The following is an 18,149-nucleotide window of genomic DNA, read 5'->3' on the forward strand; positions in this document are numbered from 1 at the left end:
ATCTACACACCACACCAGCTCAAGAACACCTCTCCTCGCAAGGCTGTTCTTCCTTTGTACTGTTCATCATCAGCCCAAGAGGCAATCCACCACCACACACAGGAGTAGGGTATTACACCACAACAGTGGCCCGAACCTGTATAAATCTTGTGTCTCTTGTGTTGTGAGTTCATCGAGCTAGCTTAGAGATCGCGGCGAGGCTGGGGGCGTGTTTCGGTAGGGAGAAATCTTCGTGCGCACCCCAGTGTTCGAACCTTAAGGGTTTTGCCGGAACCCGATATCCGACACCTTCGCCGTAGCAAGGGACTCCTCCACCTCCGCGTGAGCATGCTCACGCTGCAGGCGATCGAAGTTGACGATGACCCTGAGCTGGCGCCACTCGCGCCCGAGGCACAAGAGTTCCGCCTCAAGGCGCGCGTCGACATCGCCGAGCTCCACTCCGAGGCACCCAAGCACGCTCACCGCCTCCTAGAGAAGGCCATGTCAGACGGTGTTGGGCCCACGTGCAAGCTCCAGCGCCCGGCCGGGGCTTTCCCCATGCCCTAGTGGCAGCGGAGGCACCTAAATACTTGCCCATCTCCAGTAGGGGCATGGGGGCTGGAGCTCCTCCGCCCGCTCCATCGGCCCAGGGCGGGACCCGACACGGGATCGCCCCGCTGCTCGAGAATGGCGTTGTCCCGCAAGCAGGTCGGCTACCAACGAGCATCAGTGGTGGAGCCCTTGGCATGGCCCCCGTGATCGGGAAGCCTCCCTGAAGGAAGGATGCCGGGAACGCAAGATCGAGGCTCCCCAGGGTTGGCCTCGATTCAGGTACGAGCACCACCTTGCGTACAACCATGCGGCTCCTGAGGCACCAAGTCGCGGCGGGACCAGGGCCCTCTGGAAGCGGTGCTCGGGGCGCATTTGCCCTCTCGACAGAAGGGATCCTGAGGAACAAGAGTCCGGAGGTGATGGGGGGTACAAGGATCAAGAAGGAGGCAAGGCGCTTACTCATCCACAACAACCCACTTCCTCCTCTTCACGGCCCTCGGGGTAGGGCTACGACAGCTGTCAGGCCCCTTCCTCCTCCAGGACGGGCAGGGTCCAGGCAGTAGCATGTTGGAGCCCGGCGCGTGGCCTCCCACTGCAGTGTCGGCGGCAGCGGCCCCGGGACGAGCATTCCCTCCGCCGCTCGAAGGGATGGAGACGCTTTCTTGGGGGCGCATGGCTGCGGAGGCCCCTCCACTACCGCCTCGGGGCCGCGCACCTCGAGACCAGAGGGCACTAGAACCACAAGAAGGGGGTTGTCGCGAGGCCCTATGTGGCCCTTGGGAAGCAGCCACGACTTGTCGAAACATGGCATCTTCTCGGCGAAGGCCCTCCTGTTTGGGTAGTTGTACATGGGATTCCCATCAGGAGGAAGCACGGCGGGCGCCTCGCCGGTCAGGAGGTGGAGCACCCTGTGCTGCGTGTTGGAGGGGAGCGAAGGAACCTAAAGCATCATGGGGTCATCAGGGGCAGTGAAGGCCCACATTCGGCGATAGTGGCACTGGAGTGGAGCGATGCACCGCCGGCTGAATTCCCTCACATCATCGCCATCATCACCCCCACCTCCATTAGCTTGGCCAGCCTGGATAAGATGCGGGCGAGCCGCGGGTCAGCAAGCTCCGCATGCTCCCAGCCAGAGGTCGATTCCGCCGGTGCCGACGGGATAAGGAGTAGGGTGATGTACATGGTGGCATCGACGTACACCCATTGCTTTCGGAACCCCTCCACGTCTGGGTGGAGCGTGGTCATGATGCAGGAGCCCGCAGGAGCCCTCGCCGCGTGGAGCGACACGCACCCAGAGTGTTGCCCGTTGTTGACCTTCTGAAGGGAGAAGAAGTTTCGGGGTAGAGCCGCGGACGGGGTGACACCCACGAAGGCTTCGCACAAGAACGTGAAACCAGAAAGAAGGACAACGGACCCGGGGTCAAGGTGCGGCACATGGATCTGGTAGTGTGTGAGCACGGTGTTGAAGAAATCTGAGAATGGCGGTAGCAGGCCGAAGAAGATGGCATGAAGATGGAGGGGGGTGTTGGTGGCCTTCATGTCAGCTAAAGTCCGGGAGGCAGGCCAGACCTTCGTCGCCTTCCACTCGTTGGAATCGGCGGTGATCGCTTGCCGGACCTTACCCAACCCCTCGAGGTTGATCACCGTGGACCGGCCCAGTGCTAGTTCTGGCCCCGGTGAGGGTTCCGCCACCATAGGAGTCTTGCCCCTCTTCTTCATGGGAGCCATGGCGACAAGGTGGATTGGAGCTGTCGCAGAGTCTGGCAAAGAGGACGCAAATTGCAGGGAGAAGAAGAAGTAGAGGGCAAGCACGTAGCAGGGCAATGATGGTGTGGTAGCAGGCGCCAGTCCTTTGTCAAGTCGAGCAGTTGTAGAGGCAAGATGGGGAAGCGAAGATGCCCACATCCCATCAAGTGCCACACATCAGCATGGCCCACAGGCGATTGGGGCCCGCGGCGCTTCGCCCTTGCCCTTTGGTTTCGCCTCAAAGCCAAGCCCGAGCACGCCTTGGGCCTGGGGGCTACTGTCGGCGTTCTGGAAACCAGGGTACCCAGACTTGTATGCCTGCATCCCACGGCATGGCCCCACCAACGGCCTGGTATGGCCCACCTCCAAGACCAACAAGACAAGACCCTTGCAAGGGGCCAAGCCTCGCGAGGCGGACGACACCAAGACCCCTCGAGGGAGCGGCCTCCCCAGACGGACTCCCGAGGAGCAGAGATTTCTATGCAGGTACCCAGCCTCAGGAGGCTGCCATGATGCAAGCCATGACGACCATGGCAGGCAGGCGCCAGCGGGCGTAGAGAAGGAAATTTCCTCTTTGGTGCTAAGGAGGCAAGGACAGGTGTGGGTTCCTGAGGAATCTGGCGAAGGTTTCCATTCCAGTACAATAAGGCCAAGACCGCCAGCCCCGCAGGACCGATGTCATCGCCGAGCCCACCGTTGCGTCACGACTAGGAGCTTTGTAGGCAAAGAACACCTTTCGTCGGGATAAGATGTACTACTTGTCCCTCTTCAAATTGGCCATTGTGGGATCCCTTCATGCCTACGTTTTGGGGGAAAAGGACCGAGGCCACTATAAGGATAGGTTAGCCAACACCATAGAAGAGGTCGACTCATTCTCACCTCGAGCCCTCGCGAGGTTGTTCATCCTCTGTACTTGTGAAAGCACAAGTGCTCCCTGGGTGGTTTTGGTAATTAATGTCAACATATCTCTTGTTGGACTAACACTTTTACCTAGTATGTTTCAGATGAGTTCAATAATGAAGTGGCATCGACTAGAGGATGTGGAACCCCTTCAAGATGCTAAGGACAAAAGGATTGGCTCAAGCTTAAAGCTCAAGACTCTACATTTTCTATTTTAGTGATCCAAGATCACATTGAGTCTATAGGAAAAGCCAATACTATCAAGGAGGGATGAGGTGTTGCTTAATGAGGCTCTTGCTCAAAATGCTTAGTGATATGCTCCAAAGCCCTCAACTACTTTCTCACATCCACATATGACCTAAACCAAAAGTCAAACTCGGCCCCACCGATTCTTTCTATCTGGCGCCACCGAGTTCAGATGGCATAGCCACTGCTACAAACCCTAGGCAAATCGGTCTCATTGATAGGGATCTCGGTCTCACCAAGATGGGGTTGTAATCTCTCTGTGTATGTCCATTACCCAGATCGGTCTCACCGAGTTTGAGTAATCGGTACTACCGAGATTACAATGCAAACTCTCTATTCCTCTTCGTAACATTTCGGTCCAACCGAGATGAGCGAATCGGTCTCACCGAGTTTGCCTGACCAACTCTCTGGTTAGCTTATTACCAAAATCGGTCTCACCGAGTTTGTGTAATCAGTCTCACCGAGATTACATTATGCCCTAACCCTAACCATATCGGTCCTACCGAGTTGCATGACGGTCCCACCAAAAATCCTAACGGTCACTAGATTTGTTGAATCGGTCCGACCGAGTTTATCAATTCGGTCCCACCAAGATCGGCAAGTTGTGTGTAACTGTTAGATTTTGTGTGGAGGCTATATATACCCCTCCACCCACTCTTCATTCGTAGAGAGAGCCATCAGAACGTGCCTACACTTCCAGCATACATTTTCTGAGAGAGAACCACCTACACTTGTGTTGAGGCCAAGATATTCCATTCCAACCATATGAATCTTGATCTCTAGACTTCCCCAAGTTGCTTTCCACTCAAATCTTCTTTCCACCAAATCCAAATCCCGTGAGAGAGAGAGTTGAGTGTTGGGGAGACTATCATTTGAAGCACAAGAGCAAGGAGTTCATCATCAACACACCATTTGTTACTTCTTGGAGAGTGGTGTCTCCTAGATTGGCTAGGTGTCACTTGGGAGCCTCCAATAAGATTGTGGAGTTGAACCAAGGAGTTTGTAAGGGCAAGGAGATCGCCTACTTCATGAAGATCTACCACTAGTGAGGCAAGTCCTTCGTGGGCGATGGTCATGCTGGGATAGACAAGGTTGCTTCTTCGTGGACTCGCGCAACCGTTACCCTTCGTGGGTTGAAGTCTCCATCAACGTGGATGTACGATAGCACCACCTATCGGAACCACGTCTCAAAAATATTTGTGTCTCCAATTGCGTTTGCACACTCCAATCCCATCCATTTACATTCTTGCAAGTTGCATGCTTTACTTTCCGCTGCCCATATACTCTTTGCATGCTTGCTTGATATGTGTTGTGATTGTTAAACTTGTGCCAAAACTCCACTTAAACTTAAAGAAGTTAAAAACTGTAACTTTTGGTACTTAGTGTCTAAACACCCCCCCCCCCTCTAGACACCTCTTCTCGATCCTTTCAATTGGTATCAGAGCTTTGCTCTCCATTGCTTTGGTTAAACACCATTGGAGGAAGATGGATGAGTCTACTATTGGGAGTCTTAGACATAGAGTACCTATACTTGACGGAGAGTACTTTCATGAGTGGAAAAATGAGATGCTTGTGATTTTCAATGAATATCATTTGAACAAGTACATTGCTAGCCCTTGTGCACCTCATGTTGATCCTATGCATCCTACCCTTGATGAGTCAATTGACATGATTCACAATCTTAGAACTGTTGAACTTATCACTAGAGGCTTGCCTAGAAACTTGATTGGATGTTTGCCTACTCTTAAGTGTGCCTACACCATATGGAAATTTCTTGAGGAACGTTTTCCAAATTATTCCTTGAAAAATCTAGATGAAATTCTCCATAAGTCTATTGCCTTGAGTAAGATGAATCCAATGATCCTATGTTTGGTGATTGTCTCTTTAGTTGAACCGAGTGTGGCTACGCCCGGTCCTTGAGAAGGTTCAAACAACACTAACTTGATGAACTATCGTTGTGGTTTTGATGCGTAGGTAAGAACGGTTCTTGCTCAGCCCGTAGCAGCCACGTAAAACTTGCAACAACAAAGTAGAGGACGTCTAACTTGTTTTTGCAGGGCATGTTGTGATGTGATATGGGCAAGGCGTGATGATATATTTTATTGTATGAGATGATCATGTTTTGTAACCGAGTTATCGGCAACTCGCAGGAGCCATATGGTTGTCGCTTTATTGTATGCAATGCAATCGCCCTGTAATTGCTTTACTTTATCACTAAGCAGTAGCAATAGTCGTAGAAGCAATAGGTGTCGAGACGACAATGATGCTATGATGGAGATCAAGGTGTCGCACCGGTGACGATGGTGATCATGACGGTGCTCCGGAGATGGAGATCACAAGCACAAGATGATGATGGCCATATCATATCACTTATATTGATTGCATCTAATGTTTATCTTTTATGCATCTTATCTTGCTTTGGTTGACGGTAGCATTATAAGATGATCTCTCACTAAATTTCAAGATAAAAGTGTTCTCCCTGAGTATGTACCATTGCCAAAGTTTGTCGTGCCCAGACACCACGTGATGATCAGGTGTGATAAGCTCTACATCCATCTACAACGGGTGCAAGCCAGTTTTGCACACGCAGAATACTCGGGTTAAACTTGACGAGCCTAGCATATGCAGATATGGCCTCGGAACACTGAGACCGAAAGGTCGAGCGTGAATCATATAGTAGATATGATCAACATAGTGATGTTCACCATTGAAAACTACTCCATTTCACGTGATGATCGGTTATGGTTTAGTTGATTTGGATCACGTGATCACTTAGATGATTAGAGGGATGTCTATCTAAGTGGGAGTTCTTAAGTAATATGATTAATTGAACTTAAATTTATCATGAACTTAGTCCTGGTAGTATTTTGCAAATTATGTTGTAGATCAATAGCTCGCGTTGTTGCTTTCATATGTTTATTTTGATATGTTCCTAGAGAAAACTGTGTTCAAAGATGTTAGTAGCAATGATGCTGATTGGATCCGTAATCTGAGGATTGTCCTCATTGCTGCACAGAAGAATTATGTCCTTAATGCACCGCTAGGTGATGGACCTATTGCAAGAGCAGATGCAGACATTATGAACGTTTGGCTAGCTCAATATGATGACTACTTGATAGTTTGGTGCACCATGTTTAACGGCTTAGAATCGGGACTTCAAAGATGTTTTGAACGTCATGGGCCATATGAGATATTCCAGGAGTTAAAGTTAATATTTCAAGCAAATACCCGAGTTGATAGATATGAAGTCTCCAACAAGTTCTATAGCTAAAAGATGGAGGAGAATTGCTCAACTAGTGAGCATGTGCTCAGATTGTCTGGGTACTACAATCACTTGAATCAAGTGGGAGTTAATCTTCTAGATAAGATAGTGATTGACAGAGTTCTCTAGTCACCATCACCAAGTTAGTGGAACTTCGTGATGAACTATAGTATGCAAAGGATGACGAAAACGATTCCCAAGCTCTTCATGATAATGTAATCGGCGAAGGTAGAAATCAAGAAAGAGCATCAAGAAGGACTCCCCACACTTGGCGCGCCCTCCTCTAGGGCCAGCTTCTCCCTCCCCCTTTATATACGGAGGAGGGGGCACCCCATAGACACAACAATTGATCCCTTGGATCTCTTAGCCATGTGCGGTGCCCCCTCACCATAATCCACCTCGATAATATCGTAGCGGTGCTTAGGCGAAGCCCTGCGTCGGTAGAACATCATCATCGTCATCACGCCGTCGTTCTGACGGAACTCTCCCTCAAAGCTCGGCTGGATCGGAGTTCAAGGGACGTCATCGAGCTAAACGTGTGCTGAACTCGGAGGTGACATGCGTTCGGTACTTGATTGGTCGGATCGTGAAGACGTACGACTACATTAACCGTGTTGTGCTAACGCTTCCGCTTTCGGTCTACGAGGGTACGTGGACACACTCTCCCCTCTCGTTGCTATGCATCACCATGATCTTGCGTGTGCGTAGGATTTTTTTTGAAATTACTACGTTCCCCAACAGTATGGTCCATAGTGCATTTGATCATGAAATCAGTCATGCATACAAGTACAACAAATTGCGCCCAACCACCGCAACCACAGCAATTCATTTTCCTTGTTCGAGTACGACAAACCCCTCTTCTTGTTTGTGTTTGCATCGGGCATGACGAACTGACGGGTGTCAGCCGATGATGATGTTGTGGCCCAAGGGTGCCTCATCTTATGGCAAGCTAGCCCAAGTAGGCCAGCCAGGGGCCCCTAGTCCGGTTAATGCCTTCGGTCGATTTATCTGTCCCATCGCCCTATAGCAAGACAAACCCGAAGGATTTGGGGTACAAGACAAGATGGCTAGTGCCGAGGAGGACTCCTCTAACCAACAAGGATCATGTAACGGTAGACCTCGATACCCATATAAGCTGGGATTATGCTATTGTTCAGATACAGAACCTCGGAGTTATTGCTCAATCCCTCGATCATTGTAAGACCTATACACAAGCAATATACGAAAGCAGTAGGGTTTTACCTCTTCCATGAGGGCATGAATGTGGGTAACTCTCCTATGTTCCCCATCTGGTCTACTCATATGGAAAGAGTGCCCTATAAAGGGATCTGCCAGAAATACTCCAGCGGTCAAAATCTCTTGCTCCGGCTATGGTGAGTCATGGTCATCAACTTATCTATCTCAACGGTCGCTGCCATGGTGGATCTTGTTCATCATCGCCTTGTTGCCTGTTGTTGTCATTCTTGGGGAGACATTCCATCAAATAGTGATCGGGCACCACGAGACGACGACTTTTCAGATGGAAACTGCGACTGGAGGAGCGTTGGCAACTTGGTTAACATGAAGTAAGAGTTGAAGTCGACAGTGTACAGTGGATGGTGTCCGGAGGTGAAGGGAGGTGCAAAGTGATGCGGTGATTGTTGCATGTTGGGTTGATCATACTGATGGGTGGCATAGTAGTATGGCGGCTTGTACTGTGCGGGGGCCAGGGCGTCCATTTCTTGGATGGCATCAGCATGGCGGTCTGCTGCATAGGAGGAGCTCTCGCCTGAGCGGTCGCTTGCACCTCTTATTCGCCCTCTCCTTCACATATTACTCTTACTGTTTGTTAATCTTTGGAATCACCTGTGCGAACACGTGGCAGATGGGATCCGGGTTTGGAGGGGCAAAGGACCTCGTGATGGGCTCTAGCGATCCATCACAGTGGTTGTAGACGACAGAATGGGCGGGGGTGATGGGTTCAAGACATAGAGGGTGGGCTTGGTGTGAAAATAGTGGGGTTTGTCAAATTGCGTTGGCTCCAGGCGAGGTTTTGGGTGGGTTTGGATTGTTGGACTCCGACGTGGTGGACGTCATGACTCCTAAAAAGTTCCCCCTGCCCCCCCCCCAATTTGGGGCCAAGCTAGGGGGAATTCAGACATCCGGATTGGTTGGGCCAAATTTGGTGATCCACATTGGAGGGCTAAAAGTTTCAAGACTATTAATTCCAAACATTTGGGGCCAATTTGTGGCTTTAGGTTGCAGATTCACTATGAAGAATTCCAACATCGTCCTCTATTTCAGCCATATTTCTCCATATCAAGCCGTCTAGACAAAAAAAGTCCTTTGGCGGGTCCCATTACTCTTGCTCATTTTTCCGTACAGTCTGCCACGTAACCTGGACACATGGGCCCTCATACCCCCTCTTTATATCCACTCCACTCCATCCTTTATCTTTGTCCTTAACTCTATGTTGAAAATATGCCCTAGAGGCAATAATATTGTATTATCTATTTTGATGTTTATAATTAAGAGTTTATATTATATGTTATAACTACTATGATCCAAGAATATGTGATTCAGTGGAAAACTCATAAGCACGTGTGGGATGATAAACGGTAAAAATAGAATTCCTAGTCTCGCCTCTAGGACTAGCTCAACTGTTGTATGTTGATCATGTTTTCGGATCTTGGGATATCGTTAAGTGTAATGATAGTCCCAAAACAACATTGACAGTATGATGTTATAAGAACAATCATATTGAATTGACCCAACTTTTTTGTTATACTTTGAGATACAATCATTACAGGTCAATCGATATAACACAGAGATTTAACGTATGATTTAGTTCCTTAGACCATGAGAGTATCATAGCCACTTCATGTCGAACGATGGACTTTGGTGTTACTCAAACGTCATCTATAACACGGTGATCATAAAAACAACTTACAGGTTCGTCGGAAAGTTTGATAAGGGGCTAGATAGCTCAAGAGTGGGATTTGCTCCTTCGACAATGCAAAGATATTATTAGGGACCTCTTGGTGTGATGGCATCCATCATAGGCTGGCCATACACAGGTGAATAGGTCACAGGGATGTCGGAACATGTCAATGATAAAGCAAAACAAAACCGATAACGAGGAGACCAGTATAGTGAGCACGAGAATGACTCGAGAGGATACCGATACATCTCGCCTCGAGTTTTGTAAAGTATCACAAAGCAAAGTAAATAGCATGTGATAACCAAAGGTTCACTCGAAATCATTCGTGTATTCATAGGGATCAATATGGATGTCCATGGTTTCGCTATTGGTCACTGAACGAAAGGGAGTTTCTTTCATGTCTATGTTTTACCGAACCTACAGGATCACAAGCTTAAGGGAATAACAATCGTTTGAGTCTTAATGGAGTGAGAGTTATGAGAAAATATTCTCATAATAGTTTCGGGAATAAAAATAGTTTCTGAAAGTGTTTTGGGATTACCCGGAGAATTTTGAGGAATATCGAGAAATGACACATAGGCAAAAATTGTTTTCAGGGACCTAATATAAATAATACATGACTTAGATAATGATCTAGGAGTTTCTAGAATTTATTTAGAGTCAATGGGCTAAAGGGAATATTTATTGGCCTATTAATGGAGAGCTAATGGGCCTTGAAGGCCCATGTAGGGATGTTGCCCCCTTTTAGCTTACTGGACAAGCTAATGGGGCGGAAGGGTGTTGGTGGAGGACTCCTCCACCTTGGCCACGACCCAAGGGAGGGATTTACCTCCTCCAAGTCAGCCTAGCCCCTCCTCCACCTACATATATGTGAGGGGGCGCTCCCTTTGAGAGACACAGGTTCTCCCTTGATCTCGGACGCCCCCACTCTAGTTCTAGTTTTTTATCTAGACTTGAACTAGTTCTAGTTCTCTCTAATCCTCATAATAGAGAAGTCTTGTGAGTTTCTCTTCTCCCTCCTCTAATTCTCTGGCAGCGATTAACTCTGGACGATGAAGCGCTACCGGATCGTGAAGCATGTATGCTTGCAATCTGTAGAGAGGTCGTGCTTTTGGTCTTCAGTTTGAGAGATCATTCGTGAATGGTTCGAGGGACTTCATTGATGATATACACCAACTCTTCTTCTACTACAACTCGAAGTTGGTAATGATCTGATCTAAACCACTTATGCATCTTCATAGTATTCCTGGATCGTGATCGTAGGACGAAATTTTTTGTTTTCTGCTACGTTTCCCAACAATGGCATCATGAGCGGTTCTATGAGTAGATGCAAGTTTCGATCTAGATCACATGTGATTGTGAAGGTATTGGACAAAGTTTTTAGTAATGAATTTGATCTATTGCTAAAGAGAATTAAGAACTAGATGAGTTCTAGAGCTTAATAAAATCGTGCAAGTAGAAGATAAGATCTTTTACTTGATGTTCTTGTTTGCTTCCCACGAGTATTTCTTGGTCAGTTCATTAGTGACATGACATAGCTTTCTACAAAGTTCTATCAATTGATTGACTCTGGTTGTTCACGATTTGCTAATAGTTCTTTGGGCTACATCATAGTCAAGAGTAGTGAACTGTCGCAAACATGAGAGGGCATAAATATGTTTGATCTTCACGGGGGTCACGCGTATTGATGAAGTTTAGTGTGGGGATAGAGATTTTTAATTAAGTCTCTTCCCTCACACATCCAGCAAAGTTAATCTAACAACAAGAATAATCATACTTTATGGTGGACGTAGGTTGCTAGTGTTCTTCGAAACCATAGAAGCCACGTAAAGTAATATTTGATGGTGGAGTGTAACTTGGCTTTGCAGGTTGCATGTGATGTGGTCTAGCCTTCATCACGATAATGAGTTTATATATGAGATGGTTATATGTTGTAATGTTTAAGTGACAGGCACATCACAGTACGCCATGATGGCTAGAGCCACAGGATTGTCACTTTAATAACTTGCGTGTCAACTTTGATGTAATAAAGTAGCTATAGAGATAGCGGTGTGATTACAGATAGGGGTGACAAGCTTGCAAAGGAGGACCCTAGCGCAAGGAGGTTGTACAAGATGACGGAGAAGAAAAGTTGAAGAATGTGTTGCCACGACAGTGATTTTTGAAATTGATGTCACATCACCATTTTCAAGTTGCCACGGCAAGCGCTTTTCACATCAATCTGTTTTTGTTAAAACTACTACCACAGCAGTGATTCTCGAAATTTCTGCCATGGTGGCGTTTTCAGGTTGCCATGGCAAGCAGTTTTTACTGAAATCCGTTTTTGTTAAAATTGTTGCCACGACACCATTTTTATGCTGCCACGGTAATGCTTTTGGCTGAAATTTTGCTAAGATGAAGAGGACTTCTTCCGCGCCCAGGGATATACCATATCATGCTATTATGAATTGTTTGAGATACTTACCCCTTTTTGATTGCACCCTTTCGATTGCGCGGTAGCCGTTTTTATTAAGGTGACCTCCCACTTAAAATATCAGGTTGTTAGTGCTCTTCCTAGTGTAGCAACCATCTGTAACACATAGATTTTCGGGGTACCTCATGTCCATGGAGTATGAATGAATTGTGAGGTGTAAGGCGGGTGAAGGTCAGATCTCACGACAGGAACACTCGGTTGTCTTGAAGTTCTAGCATGATAGTCCTCAGCTCAGACCACAAAGCATCGAAAAGGTGAACAAGAGTCACATGTAGATGTGGTCAGCAAGTTGGCCTACTGAGTTCACATCATCAGGGATGAGAATTAGATATGGGTCTTGAATCACTCAAAATCAATTATGAGAGATATTGGTTTAAGTGGGAGAACAATTATGTGTTAATTAAGTTTAATCACTAGTGCAATTAATTATGAACATTGTCTATGTCGTTTGCATTATAGTTATATAATGGCTCATGGTTCCACCTTTCCTGTTGAAATTGATTAGTTGGATTTATTATCTAGTTGAATCTTATGGTTGGTAAACGTATTGAGAGGATCATCCTCTAGAGTGTCGAGAAGGATTTTTTTTCCTATTGCATGCTTACAAAACTCTCCCACATATGTCGTGGATGAAGAGACTCGCGTCCTTCGATGCAAAAGCTAGTATACTATCGCAGTCTGCTTGCTTCCAAGAAACCCGAACTTCAAAATGTTTGGGATAGTCATGTGATATTCTTAGGACTGAAAATTGTTTCAAGGACAAACAAAGGCTAAAAGATATGTGATATTTAAAGAAATGTTTGCTTGCAAGTTCTATTGAAGCATTCAACTATGTTTAAGACTGAAATGCATAGGATCTGAAAGAACGCCAGTCATGAGTTGATCATGAGAACTTAAAGAGAAAGAACAAATCTAAAGGATGTAATGAGACTTACATGCCTAGGGAAGTTCGGGGCTCACGCCACTCTTAAAGTTGGATGCTTATTTTGTGAGTAGGAGAAATGTTGGAAGTAAAACTATGAGAAGTAAAGGGCATAAAGAAAGAAGATTGGAATGTCCAGCTCAAGTATGAATGTCATACGAGTTATAGATGTAGAGAAAGTTGTTCAAGTAAGTATAATTCTTGGGGATTGTGATTAAATTATTGATCACTAATTCTTTGGGATTGTGATTAAAAATTGATCACAAGGATACCGACTCAATTGCATTCTATTGCAACTCGATACAAGAACTACTACGGCCTAAAAGGACTAGCAGACAATGAGGTTAAAATGTGTGTTGGAAACTCTATAAAAGTTGTTATACTTTTTCAGCATATTACCTCTGTATTAATTGTCATGTTTCCTTTTAGAGTTTCTGTACACTCTATCCCATTGCACAGAAGTTGCAAGGAGGTTGTTTATGGGAGAACAATTGTTGTTTGATGTTATGAACAAAAGACCATACTACTATTGTGAATAGGGTATATGTTATGAATATTGATGATATAATTGAACATCCATAACACTGACACTAAATGTCGTAAGACTAAAAGAATACCACATATGTGTGGCACTGCATTTAGTCAGATTGGATAAACCCGCATGGAGAAATTCCATAGTGATGGATTTTGAAGTCATCCGGTTATGAATCATCTGACACTTGCAAATTTTGTCTAAATAGTCAAGTAAACTAAAATATCATTCACATGCCATAAAGAATGAGTAACAAAATAATTGGGAATATGCATATTGATGTGTCTATTCCAATAAGTGTTGTTACAAGCAATGGATTTATCTATCTTCAAGGATGACTCAAGTAGATATTTATATTTACTTAATGAAACATAAATTTGGATTCTTTGAAATATTTCAAAAGGTTTTCAGAATGAAGTAGAAATTATTGTAACAAGAAAATTATGTTTGTACAATTGGATTGCATAAAGGAATATTTGAGTTACAAGTGTAGTGAATGTCTGATCAGCTCTGAAAAGAATTGTAAGAACTGTATAGCTTGCACCTCCCGGAACATTTCTAAGAGTAGAATGTTTTGAGTAGATGTAATCAAACTATGTATTACATGGTGAGATCAAAGATGACATTAATCAATTTGCCATTGTACTTTCAATGTGATGCTTTAGAGACTGTGGCTTTTACACTGAAAAGAGTGACATCAAATCTGTTGAAATGACACCATATAATATATGGAATGGTATACCAAAAACATTTGGTCTTTTCTTAACATTTGGGAGTACAAGTCATAAGTAAAACTATTTACGAGTTTATGCCCCAAGTCAGATAAGTGCTACTTTGTAGGTTATCCCAGGTGGTTGGGTATTCCTCTATCAGTACGCCAAGGTAAAGTGTTTTACCATAGAGTGTGGAATTTTTTGAAGAAAATGGTCTATGGAAAAGAGTGAGTGGGAGCACAGTGCAGCTCGATGAGATTACAGAATCTTTGTAATCAGGTTAGAGAAAAGAAACACTAGAAGTGGATCTAGGAATTTCTGTCGCGGCTGATACGGAAGCCTCTAAATGAGATATAGAGACTTCGGTCGAACTTGCAGCTGAACTATATAGGTCGGGAAAATTCGTGCAAACCTTCACGGTGTGGAGATGAGATATTGTTGAACAAACAATGAACCTATAATACAGAAAGAAGCATTGATTGACCCTGACTCCGGAAATGGCTATATGCCAAAATAATCCGAGATGGTATCCATATACTTGAATACAGTTTAGAACTTTATGAACCCTCCCGAAGATTTAGAGTCTAACATATAGTAATGGATCTATAAACTGACAAAGATAAAAAAAATATAAAGCTTGACTTGATACAAATAGTTTATGACAGGATCAAGAATTGATTATGGCAAGATTGTCTCGTCGTAACAATACTTAAAGTCCGTACGGGTTAAACTAGCAATTACTACATATTTCAATTATGAGATATAATAGATGGATGCCAAAAGGATTCCCATGAGATGGAAATAGAACAATGGTTGTATATAAGATACGGCCCAAGGTTATTTTGTCAATCCAGAGGATGCTAGTAAGTGTGCAAACTTCAAGAGATCCTATAATGGACTAAAGCAAGTATAGTGGAGTTGGAATCTTCGTTCTGATGAAATAGTCAAATAATATGATTTCATCGAGGAAAGCAAAGATGCTTGTATTTACAAGAAAGTAAGTGGGAGCATGATAATATTTCTAAACACTGTGTGCGCATGACACATTGTTGCTTGGAAATTATATAAATTTCTTGACATGAATTATGACTTTATTGAAACTAGTTTTTCAGTAAAGTACTTAGGTAGTATAACCTTGGTATTAGGCATACTAATCTATGGAGATAGTAGTGCCTAATCAAGGTTAGCCAAATACATATTGACAAGATACTAAAGTTGTTTAGTATGAAAAACGTCAAGAAGTATTTCTTATCGAAGTCACATGGAAGGAGTTTTAAGCAAGAATCAATATTTACTGAAATACTGATGAGCGAAATACATAATTGAGATTTTAATCACACTTGTGTTAATCATATACCATGGTATGTAAACAACCAGATATGTCTAGTACTCCAAGTAAGTTGTGACTAAAGTTACTAGAGTGATCAAATTGTTGATCTTTATCATAGGACAATAGTGCAAATCTTGTTAAGTATTAAAATAAGAAAGATGACATGTTTCTCGCAAACGGAGAAAATGAAGAGATTGTTGTAAGGAGTTACATCAATACAGGCTCATTGTAAGTAGTTACATCGATAAAGTCTTCATCGGTGCTCCAAGCTATTCTTGATTTTGAATAAAAGGATTTGTGTCAATTGGTGATACGATAAGTTGGAATTGGTCCATGAAAATTAGTGTGGCAAAATCTATAACAAAGGTTGAGTATGTTGTCACTTTAGAAGCGACAATGGTGGGTGGTGAATCAAAAGTTCATTTGTGAACTTAGTATTGTTTCTAGATAGTTTGTATCAAAGGAACATTGTTCTGAATAGTGGTTCCATAGCTCAGACTAAGGAATCAAAGGTCCTGCCAGTGATTCAATATATACAAAATCAGTTTCACACAAATGTTGAATTCTTGTGAAAGCAAGACAGATGCATAATAATACAAAAGATACACTCGGATCTGAACTTGTCATATTTGAAAGGACGAAGGCTATAGCATGGACTAAACATCGGATTGCCATTGGTGTAAAAGTAAAATGTGCTAACAAGATTATTGACTCTAGTGCCAGTGGGAGTCTGTTGGAAATATTCCCTAGAGGCAATAATATTTTATTATTTATTTCCACATTTATAATTAAGAGTTTATATTCTATGATATAACTGTTATGATCCTAAAATATGTGATTCAATGGAAAACTCATAAGCACGTGTAGAATGATAAATGGTAAAAATCTGATTCCTAGTCTCGCCTCTAGGACTAGCTCAAGTGTTGTATGTTGATCATGTTTTCTGGATCTTGGTATATCATTAACTGTAATGATAGTCCCAAAACAACATTGAGAGTATGACATTAGAAGAACAATCATATTCAATTGACCCAACTTGTGTGTTATACTAGGAGATATAATCATCACAAGTCAATTGATATAACATGGAGAGTCAACGTATGCTTTAGTTCCTTGTACCATGAGAATATCATAGCCATTTCTTACCAGACAATGGGCTTTGAGGTTGCTCAAACTTCATATGTAACATGGTGATCGTAAGACAACTTACAGGTTTGTCGAAAAGTTTGACAAGGGGCTAGAGCGCTCAAGAGTGGGATTTGCTCCTCCGACAATGGAGAGATATTCTAAGGGCCCTCTCAGTGTGATGACATCCATCATCGTCTGGCCAGACACAGGTGACTAGGTCACCAGGATACCAGAACATGTCAATGAGAAAGAAGAACAAAATCGGTAACGAGGAGACCGGTATAGTGAGCATGAGAATGACTCAAGAGGATACCGATACATCTCGCCTCGTGTTTTGTGAAGTATCGCAAAGCAAAGGGAATAGCACATGATAACCAAAGGTTCACTTGAATATCATTCATGTATTCATAGGGATCAATATGGATGTTTATGGTTCTGTTGTTGGTCATTGAACAAATGGGAGTTTTGTTCATGTCTATGTTTTACATAACCTACAAGGTCACAATCTTAAGGGAATCATGATCTATTGAGTGTTAGTGGAGTGAGAGTTATGAGAAAATAATCTTGAAATAGTTTCAGGAATAAAAGAAATAGTTTCGAGAGAAACCGGAAGAGTTTCGGGGTTATCAGAAGAGTTTCAGGGAATACTGGAAAATGATATATAGGCAGAAATTGTTTCTAGGGACCTAATATAAATAACAGAGGACATAGATAATGATCTATGAGTCCCTGGAATTTATTTAGAATCAATGGGCTAAAGGAAATATCAATTGGCCTATTAGTGGAGAACTAATGGGCCTTGAAGGCCCATGTACGGATGGCGCCCCTTTTAGATGGGCGCAGGGGAGTTGGAGGAGGACTCCTCCATCTTGGCCATGACCCAAGAGAGGATCCCCCCCCCCCCTCCAAGTCAGCCTAGCCCCTCCCTCCACCTCTATATATGTGAGGGGACGCCCCCTTTGAGAGACACAAGTTCTCCTTTGATCTCGGGCGCCCCCTCTCTCTAGTTCTACTTTTTAATCCGGACTTGATCTAGATTTGAAGTAGTTCTAGTTCTATCTAATCCTCATAATAGAGAAGCCCTATGAGGTTCTCTTCTCCCTCCTCTAATTCATCAGCGCCGACTAGCTCTGGATGGTGAAGTGCTACCGGATCATGAAGCATGTACGCTTGCAATCTGTAGTGAGGCCGTTCTTTCGATCTTTGATTTGAAGGATCGTTCATGAATAGCTCGAGGGGCTTCATCGAAAATCTACACCAACTCTTCTTACGATGCAACTTGAAGTTGGTAATGATCTACCTCTTATGCATCTTCTTAGTGTTCCTAGACCATGATCGTAGGATGAAATTTTCGTTTTCTACTATGTTTCCCAACACCCTAGCCACCTCACCGTGCAACGCGTGCCCCTGAAGCACTTGCATCCCAACATGTGTCACCCCATGATG

Source organism: Triticum aestivum, chromosome 5B (assembly GCF_018294505.1).
Source record: "Triticum aestivum cultivar Chinese Spring chromosome 5B, IWGSC CS RefSeq v2.1, whole genome shotgun sequence".
In the NCBI taxonomy this organism is placed as follows: domain Eukaryota; kingdom Viridiplantae; phylum Streptophyta; class Magnoliopsida; order Poales; family Poaceae; genus Triticum; species Triticum aestivum.